The sequence below is a fragment of the Hesperophylax consimilis genome, chromosome 17, assembly GCF_061612785.1.
Source record: "Hesperophylax consimilis isolate HC1 chromosome 17, BYU_Hcon_1.0, whole genome shotgun sequence".
Classification (NCBI taxonomy): domain Eukaryota; kingdom Metazoa; phylum Arthropoda; class Insecta; order Trichoptera; family Limnephilidae; genus Hesperophylax; species Hesperophylax consimilis.
The window spans coordinates 10,428,356-10,439,187 of record NC_142852.1 but is presented as its reverse complement, the minus strand read 5'-3'; positions in this window follow the sequence as shown (position 1 = coordinate 10,439,187).

The window sequence follows — 10,832 nt, the reverse complement described above, 5'->3', positions numbered from 1 at the left end:
CCTTTATAAAACTCATTGCCAAAATAATATATCAACCTAGATTAATTGATTTGTTTATTAAAAGGTCCACAGCTTTAACATTTGATCAATTTGAGCAACATAAATTATTATGTAGAGATATGAACCAGCGCATCGCGTAATTATGATACGTATTTACGCATTTATCCACGATATTGTGTTTCATTGTTAAATACGTGTCGATTTATTTATGTGGATAGGGTAGATGGTTTTGTACAGTAAGATCTCGCATTATTTATTTTATTTAAACGATTTATTGTTATAAAATTATTTATCGTAAAAATGATTAACGAAACGTCAAACGTAGAAATTAAGTTTTCGAAGCTCGTCGAAATTCATTCTTTTCAAGAGCTCAGAGAATATTATAGCATAAAAAATTTAAAGACCACATCGTCAAAAAACGCTTTTTTCGCAAATGCCACATTGTTACCAGAGATTAGGAATACATTTTTGGAAATGGTTAGTAAAATAATCATGCTAAACCGTACAATAAATCCGGAATATATACCCAATTTTCAAATGGAACAATCATTTGATGAACTTTACGCCATTATTCAACTCACCGCTCGGCAAATGAATAATGAAAATATGAATCAGTCGTCATCTACTACTGGAAAATTTATTATGAAACGTTTAAAAATATTATTGACAAAAACACAGATCTCTCTAATGCAGAAAAAGTCCAACATTTAGTCGGTTCATTGTCTGATAAAGCATTGCATATTTGTGTTGGGATTCCAACAACAGCTGATAGTTATGAAATTATTTGGAATGCTTTAATAAAGAAATATGAAGATAATAGAGCACACGCAGCGTATTATTTCGATCAAATTTTAAACATTAAACAAATAACTATTCCAACAGCATCTAATTTAGAAGCGTTTATATATCAGTTTCATTCGTCAATTTTGGCGTTACAACAGTTAAAATTTCCGAATTTATTACAATATTTCTTTCTTTATATAGGAACTCAAAAATTAGATAAGGAAACAGCTATGGCATTCGAATTGTTAGTGAGGAGATCTGAGACACCTTCTTATGAAAAGTTCGTGATTTTTTTTGCGTGAACACGCAAAAATATTACAACGAACATCTGCATTACCGGAATGTAAATCGCAACAGCGCATGGAGAAAAACTCACTTAAGAATCAATATACGCAAGCATTTGTTAGTGTAACAAACAGCAAAATAAAATAATACGAGTACGCTGTATGTAACCTATCAGATCATACATCAATTTATAAATGCCCAACATTTTTAAAAGCATCTCCTAAGATTAGATTTGAAATTGCTCAAAAACAAAATCTGTGCAGAAATTGTCTTAGTAAAATGCACTTTGCTAATAAATGTAAATCGGATCACCGATGCAAATATTGTAATCAAAATCATCACTCTCTATTACATTTTAATACAACAGCATCCGACTCTACTCACTCTAATGAACAAGATTTAGCGGAAAATTCCGAGCAAGAATCTGAAAATCTATCCGATAATGTCACAATGTCCACTCTGAATAATGGAGATGCAAACGTTTTTTCTCCGAATCAAACCATACTAAAGGACCGCATCCATTAATGTTCTTGATTTTAGGAATAATTATCAGAAAATACGTGTCCTTATCGATAGCGAATCGCAAAACGATTTCATTAAAACGGAATGTTGCCAACGTCTTGGATTACATTTATTCCCAAATCGTAATCACGCCACGATTAGAGGAATAGGGGATGTTGCTCAGCGCGTTAAAGGAGGTACGAATTTGAGGTTTGAGTCTCGTTACAACAATAAAGTATCTTTCTCCATTCGACCTGCCAGCATCATCGCTAAGTTTTAACGCTTTATCTTATTTCAATGAATTACAACTTGCCGATGACGAATTCCACACCCCAGGGGTTATAGATGCAATCATCGGAGCCAATTTATTTGGCCAAATAATATTACCAGGTAAGGTAAAAGGCACACGGTTATCACCAAGTACCATTGAGACCAGCTTAGGATATATAATAATAGGAAATGCACCTACCATCGATAGTTCTCATTCACTTGGTAACTCATTTCGCACAACAACAGAACCATCGGTTGAAGAACTTATTGCAAAATTCTGGCAATTGGAAGAGGTCACGGAGTGTGAACTGCTTTCGTCGGAGGAAAAAGAATGTGATACAATTTACGATCAATCTACCAGCAGAGATACCTCCGGTAGATATATAGTTGAGCTCCCATTCAAGGATCCTCCAGAAAATCTAGGAGATTCTTATCAAGTAGCCTCACGTCGTTTTCTAAGTCTTGAAAAAAGACTAAACGCATCTCCATCCCCGAGACAAAAGTATAACAACGTAATAATGGATTATCTCGAAAAGGGTTATCTATCCCCTGTTAATCCCGACAGGCTGCTGGAAAGTAGTTATTATATTCCACATCACTGCATACTACGAGACGATAAAACAACCACTAAACTACGAATAGTTTTAGATGCAAGCTGTAAAACTAGAACTTCGTATTCTTTGAACGATACATTACATTCGGGAAAAAACTTACAAGCTGATATATTCAAGTTATTAATGAATGTTCGTTTGTACCGTATCATTGATCTCATATTTAAGAACAAAAAAAATTCCCAGGAGATTTTGTATCAATCAACCATAAAAGATCACTTCTCAGTAGAAATTGGCCTTATGCACCATAATCTAACTACCGGAAAGTCACGTAATAATATAAAAATGAAAAAATTGAGAAACTAACTTCTAAAATTAAATTATAAAATTGGCACTCTACTCTAAATTCCAACGATCTGGACGTTGCTTTCAATACCTTTTCTAATATCCTCTTGCAATATATTGAGGATGTCACCGAAGAATCCAGTTTTAATAATTAAAATTATTCTACCAACCATGTAAAAGCCCTCTGGGCGTTAAATAAATAAATAAAATAAAAAATAAAATTATTGTTTAGATACAGTTGCTACATGTTTCTTCCGAGTTTTTGTTTGGGCATTCCTTCCATTCGTGATCCTTAGCACAATGTAAGCAGGTCGCGCTTTTGTCTTTGCTCAAACATTTCATTGCAGTGTGTCCAAATTTCAAGCAGTGGTGGCACTGCGTCAGGGGGGTGGCATTTTTTACTCGTACTCTGCTGAATCATTGATTTTTCCTTTTCAATGAGTTAGGACCTCAGTGCTCCGCTGGTTTTCAGTATATAGTTAGTGAGTCCATTTTGTAATTTAGGCTTAAACATTTTTATTAGTTTTACAGTGTTTTTTGTATCATTTTCCATAATATTTTTGATACCTTCATTTTGGGTTTTTAAAGCCTCGATTATATCTTCTTTTGTCAGATCTGCCTGTAGATTTTTTATGAAAATTTTGGGGTTTTTCTTTTTTAGTTTTGTTAATTTCATCCGTCAATTTGGACTTTAGTAGGGCAAGATATTATCAGTTTGTTTTGGGCGGCTTTACGAACTTCATTTACTGCAGTGCCTAAATTTGCTAATTTTATTTTTTTGACAATTCGGTCTATTATTGCGTCTGATGTCATATTTGAATTTTCACTTTTAATAATCAGTGAATATTTCGATTCCAGGTTTTCTTTTGGTCGACTTGCATAGGTTTTTTTCCATTTTACTTGAATTTTCTTTTTTTTCTAATTTTTCTATTAGTTTGGTTTGCAGAGAAACGATCTCGTTTTGAAAAAAAAGTTTTTTCGTGCATCCATTTTTCTTCTAGAAGTTTGATGTTTGTTTCCAGATTAGTTTTGGCCTTGGGGTCCTGTTTGATAGAAATATTTGAGATTTCTAGTTTAATTTTTTCTATTATTTGTATTTATTATTTGTCCATAATGGGTTGGGTTTAGTGACCACAGTCACCTCACTCGTGGCAAAATACTAGTAACGGTGTAACAATACTCTAATATTGTAAAACGAAATTATTTACGTATACGTCCACACACCACCGCTGTGGGCGGAAGAATGTGAAGTGCTAACAACCGTTCTTATTAATTACCGTGATTAATTATCATATGATGAATATGTATGTTAACAATATGTATGTGTTCAAAAGTCACATGATGAAAATGTTTTTTTTTTTAGTTATCTGGCCGCCATGAAAATTATAATAATTGTCTATGACTTCATTCTTGTCTATGCATAACCTATAAATATTTTTGACAAGTGCTAACAAGTGCTTTCTTCTCCGAGAGCCGTTTCTTCCTGTTAAACATACTATCCTACGCCTGTGATGGTTATTGGTAAAGTAAGTACTCATACTTATATTCATCGCCATTTATTTGGTAGCTGCCGTTATTCCAGTTTAGTTAAGGGAATCATTGGGCGTTTTGTCACAGTAGAATGTTTAAACTGTCAATTTGACGTCTACCTATTATTAGATTAGTATTTAGAAGGCATTTATTACAATGATCACAAAAAAATCATATTATGGTTAACAGATATTTTGTTAAAAGCGGAATGGCGGTAAACATGGTAAATATAAATATAGTTTTCCCACGATAAACAACGTTTCTCTTAACCGTTGTCATATCTTCAAGGTTTTCAAATATGTGTTTTGGCTACGACTTCGTTATTTTGACAGGATATTCCAAGCGAAACCACATTTTATTATTTATTTTTTTAATGTTTTTTTTATTCTAGATAAAAGAAAATTACATTTTCACTTATTTAACTAAAAAAAACGGTAATTTTTGGATAGGGCCTGACACGCTTATTACGAATATTTTTTAGGAAAAAACTATATTCGCCTTAGTTACGATAAAAGAAAACTTTTTGCATTTCGGGCGGTGGAAAATTATGAATTTATATTTTCAATTGCGTTAACCAAAAAACACTTCGCGAATCGATGCGGCGGCAATCAGCTGACATTAGGTACGTCACTGTTATGTTGGTATCCCCGATACATTGCGTAGATACGACTATGGCTAACTTCGTGGAATACAAATGGATTTGTATCACAAACCATGTTACGCAAACCTAGCGTAGCCGGTAAACTACTTGAAAACTGGGATGTTTTTCTTGCCTTGACGCGAGCAGGCGTTATTAAGGGGCACTTTCTTTTGTATCACAAACCATGTTACACATACCTCGGTATCCCACGAAGATAACAACGGTCGTATTTAGCTCTTGTTAATACATCAGTGATACCAACATAACAGTGCGTTCCTAATGGCGGCGCGTTGTCGCCACATCGATTCGTTAAGTGAATTTTGGTTTTACGCAATTGAAAATCGAAATGTATAATTTTCCGCCGCCCGAAATGCAAAAAGTTTTCTTTTATAGTAATTAAGGCGAATATAAAGTTTTTTTCTAAAAATTATTCGTAATAAGCGTGTCAGACCCTATCCAAAATTTACCAAAAAAACTAATACATTATACAACGATTTTATTCACGATCATTGTTTGTTTGATTGATCATAAAACTGAACAACTTTTTTTTTAAATTACCTACACTTTTTTCATTTTTAATTTCGTCTGGGAGGCAATTATGTTTGTTGCTTCCCTCGTAACCAATGGATTGCTTGCCGTTATGAGAATGTATCGTGTTTAAATGTATTTTATCTTGTTGCCGTGTAAAGTGTGTGTGTACGTTTTAATGATTTCTGTATTTAGATGTATGAGTTTATTATTTATTTTGCATATAAGGAGACATTTATTATATTCATAAAAAGTTTCTTAATGTTAATAGTTTTTTTCCTTACATAATTTTTTTGTGGATGTTCTGGGTTTGAAGTGAAATAGCTTTTTGATTACTTTGTTTTGTTTTACATGTAGTTCATTTATACATGTTTCATATGTATTTCCCCAGATTTCAATCAAGTAGTTTAAATGTGAATATACGAGACTATAATATAGACCTTTTTAATTTTATTTGGTAACAGATATGATATCCGGCTAAATAGGCTAATTAAAGGGTTGATTATATATTTAATATCTTGAATAAGCTGTTTAAAAGTTAGGTGTTTATCAATGTATCAGGATTTGCAGGTTGTTTTATTCAATTTTTGAGGGTACATAAGGAGGAATGATTTAACGAGATGAGCTAAAAATCATGTATTCTGTTTTAATTTAACTTTTAATTTTATCTTTTTATTTTTCCTAACAATGTTCTGTTTCAGATATATTTTTTAGGGTTAAACCAATAACCAAACTCTACCAAAGCAGACCATGGATCTACTGAAGCCAGATAGTATATCCATCAAGACGGAACCAGGGCTCCAGGAAGAAGATGGAGGTGAAATTGCATTTTCAGATTTAGATTTCGACCTCCCAGCTGTAACGAAGGAATGCTCACAATATGCGGAGACTACTCAGACAGCCAGTTTTTTGCATTGCATACGTGTTAAATATAGAATTTAAAATTCGGATGTCCGGAATCAATGTTTCTTTTGAAATGTCGTGCAAACAGGACACACACTTGTGCACAACACCCTCTCTTATAAAATATGAGGTTTATTGGGTATTTACCTTACTCTGCGTCCTTGCCGGAAAATACCAAAATACAGCACTCACTAAACTTTATTATTTTATGCATAATAAGTTGTCGGTTCCTCGATTTACACCGGGATATGATGTGAATTACACGTATTATACGTTAAAAATACATAAATATTGATTGGAAGAACAATATCTCTTTGACCGAAAACAACCAAACTCTATATTACAGGTGCTCTAGAGAAAGGTTTTTCCTTCTTGAAGAATCGGTCCCTGAAGCGGACATAAAAATGCAATTTTTCAATATAAAAAATTCTCGTTTATAACAATTTGACGAAGATACAGCGCTGGCACTATGTGGGCGCAATTGGTGAATTTCGCTCCGGGCGTCGAATACTTAACCTAACACATCGCCCTTGATATTATTTTTGATAAATACCGCTCTACAAAAAAACAAAAATCATCATTCTAATGACTACAGTGATATACTGCCTCGGCGTGTGCTAATTTAGACTGTTAGGGCAGTCAATATTAAACTCGCGCCAGGCGCCGTTTGGTTCAGGGCTGGCGATGCAAAGATTCATTCTATTTATTGTCCTTTTTTATTCCAGGAAGCATAAATGTGGAGACAGTTACCATAAACGCGGATCTCGGACCCCGACAAGTTGAAGCGGGGCTTACTTATATGAAAATTGACATAGACCTGCCGGATGTTAAAGAGGAATGCTTAGAACGCTTTGGAAGAATTACCAAGGAAGCAGGTAAAACCAATTTTTCACTGTAAACTTGAACGACTCGGACTCTCCTATTTTTTTAACCTTTCTACGAACTTACTTCGCTTATTTACTCTAAGTTTAGGAAATAAGTTTAACTGAGTCTTTTTCACCCATGTTATTTTTCAAATTTGTCGACAGATCTTCAGACGCATTTTGTGGAAAAGGGATTCACTCCTCCCCGTCACAACTACTCCTCTCCTAAGTCAAATTTTGCAATAAACGTACGCACCCATGTTAGAGAAAAAACTTTTTCATGTTCCGTGTGCAACTATGCATGTTATAAAAAGAGCCGCTTAACGGGCCACATGCTGACTCATGGTGGAAAAAAACCTTTTTCGTGTTCCGAGTGCAACTATGCGTGTTGTCAAAAGGGTAATTTAAGGAGCCACATGCTCACTCACAGTGGAGAAAAACCTTTTTCATGTTCCGTGTGCAACTATGCGTGTGGCCAAAAGGGTCATTTGAATAGGCACATGCTGAATCACAGTGGAGAAAAACCTTTTTCCTTTTCCGTGTGCAACTATGCATGTTATAGAAAAAGCGACCTAACAAGCCACATGCTGACTCACAGTGTAGAAAAACCATTTTCATGTTCCGTGTGCAACTATGCGTGTCGTCAAAAGAGTCTGCTGAAGAGGCACATGCTGACTCACAGTGGAAAAAAAGCACTTTCATGTTCGGAGTGTGACTATGCATGTAATCGACAGGATAAACTAAAGACGCACATGCTGACTCACAGTGGAGAAAAACCGTTTTCATGTTTGGAGTGCAACTATGCGTGTTGTCAAAAGGATCAGCTGAAGAGGCACACGTTGATTCACAATGGAGAAAAACCTTTTTCATGTTCGGAGTGTGACTATGCATGTAATCGACAGGATAAACTAAAGACGCACATGCTGACTCACAGTGGAGAAAAACCTTTTTCATGTTCCGTGTGCAACTATGCGTGTGGTCAAAAGGGTCAGTTAAAGAGCCACATGCTGACTCACAGTGGAGAAAAATCTTTTTCATGTTCCGTGTGCAACTATGCATGTTATCGAAAGAGCGACCTAACGAGCCACATGCTGACTCACAGTGCAGAAAAACCATTTTCATGTTCCGTGTGCAACTATGCGTGTCGTCAAAAGAGTCTGCTGAAGAGGCACATGCTGACTCACAGTGGTAAAAAAGCACTTTCATGTTCGGAGTGTGACTATGCATGTAATCGACAGGATAAACTAAAGACGCACATGCTGACTCACAGTGGAGAAAAACCTTTTTCATGTTCCGTGTGCAACTATGCGTGTTTTCAAAAGGGTAATTTAAGGAGCCACATGCTCACTCACAGTGTAGAAAAACCTTTTTCATGTTCCGTGTGCAAATATGCGTGTGGTCGAAAGGGTCAGTTGAAGAGGCACATGCTGAATCACAGTGGAGAAAAACCTTTTTCATGTTCCGTGTGCAACTATGCATGTTATCGAAAGAGCGAGCTAACGAGCCACATGCTCACTCACAGTGGAGAAAAACCTTTTTCATGTTCCGTGTGCAACTATGCGTGTTTTCAAAAGGGTAATTTAAAGAGCCACATGCTCACTCACAGTGGAGAAAAACCTTTTTCATGTTCCGTGTGAAACTATGTGTGTTTTCAAAAGGGTAATTTAAAGAGCCATATGCTCACTCACAGTGGAGAAAAACCTTTTTCATGTTCCGTGTTTGACTATGCGTGTTTTCAAAAGGGTAATTTAAAGAGCCACATGCTCACTCACCGTGGAGAAAAACCGTTTTCATGTTTGGAGTGCAACTAAGCATTTTGTCAAAAGGGTCAGCTGAAGAGGCACATGCTGATTCACAGTGGAGAAAAAACCTTTTTCTTGTTCCGTGTGCAAATATGCGTGTTGTAAAAAGGGTCAGCTAAAGAGGAACATGCTGATTCACAGTGGAGAAAAACCTCTTCCATGTTTGGAGTGCGATTATACAAGTTATTACCAGGGTAACCTGAAGGCACACATGCTGACTCACAGTGTAGAAAAACCTTTTTCTTGTTCCTTGTGCAACAATGCGTGCTATCGTTAGGGTCAACTTAAGTTCCACATGCTGACTCACAGTGGAGAAAACTCTTTTTTGTGTTTCGTATGCAACTATGCATGTTATGCCTGTATTTTTGAATAATTGTGCTACCAATCTGGCGTATCCTTTATATTTGCTGTTTAATCAGTCTTTACGAACAGGATGTTTTCCTACTAAATGGAAATCCAGCTTCCTTACGAATATTAAAAAAAAGGCGATTAACACGAGGTGATTTATCACAGACCGGTGTGCCTTTTATCAACAATTTCTAAAGTTTTTGAAAAATTTCTTCTCAAAAAATTTATTTTCCGATTAAACTACGTCATTTCTCCTAAACAACATGGTTTCTCTACTGGCAAATCTACCCTAACTTGTTAACCTATCAAAACTATATATCTGATTCTATGTCTAGTAAATGTCAAGTTGACTCTATTTATACCGATTTTAGCAAGACGTTCGATAAAGTCAATCATGAGTTATTAATAAATAATTATTGAATATACTCCAAAAATTCGGTATAGGAGGTTCACTATATAAGTGTTTTATAGTTACTTGACTAAAAGATAACTGGCTCTTAAAATTGATGGTACATTTTCATACAAATTCACTGCTACGTGTGGTGTTCCCCAGGGGTCACACTTAGGTCCAATCCTGTTTTTATTATTTGTCAATGATGTATTGTATATGTTCAATGATTTTCAAGTGTTAATGTTTGCAGACAACCTGAAATTATTCAGTGCAATCTGAAATATTAACGATTGCCATATATTATCAAATAACTTGTCGAGATTAATTATATGGTGTCGTGATAACCGCTTGCAACTTAACATAAGAAAATGCCAAATAATGAGGTTTCATCGAATAAAGAATCCAATATTTTTTGATTATTCCATTTACAATATGTCGTTAGTATCTGTCTCGGTAATTAATGACTTAGGCATTTGGTTTGACATGAAACTTAACTTTATCAAGCATATTGAAATAATAACCAATAAAGCTTTGAAAATGTTGGGATTTATTTTAAGGGTATCTAGTGATTTCAATAATGTAAATACTGTAAAAACATTATATGTGTCACTAGTAAGGAGTCATGTAGAATACAATTCCACAGTTTGGTCCCCAAATTATGTGGTTCATTCACATGGGATTGAAAGAATCCAAAATAAATTTTTAAGATACATAAATTTTAAAATGGGCATTCCTAGAGAAAACCTACATTACGATAACGTACTTTGTTCATTAAATTTAATTAAATTATCTGATCGCAGAATTATTTCCGATTTAACCTGTTTGTATAAAATGATGAATTCAGTGTTTGATACCCCTGATTTATTATATGTTATCTCTTTTCATACTCCAAGCAGGTCGGTTACAAGACAGTACCTACCATATTATTGTAGCAATTCTATATCAACGTCCCAATATCGCACTCCTATGCGACGGATTCAACAGCTAGGAAACAAAAACTACGATGTAGTTAATATATTTAGTACATCAATATTTCAATATGTAAGCATACCCTATTGAAGTTTTTTTCATCAAGTAGTGGAATATTTTAAT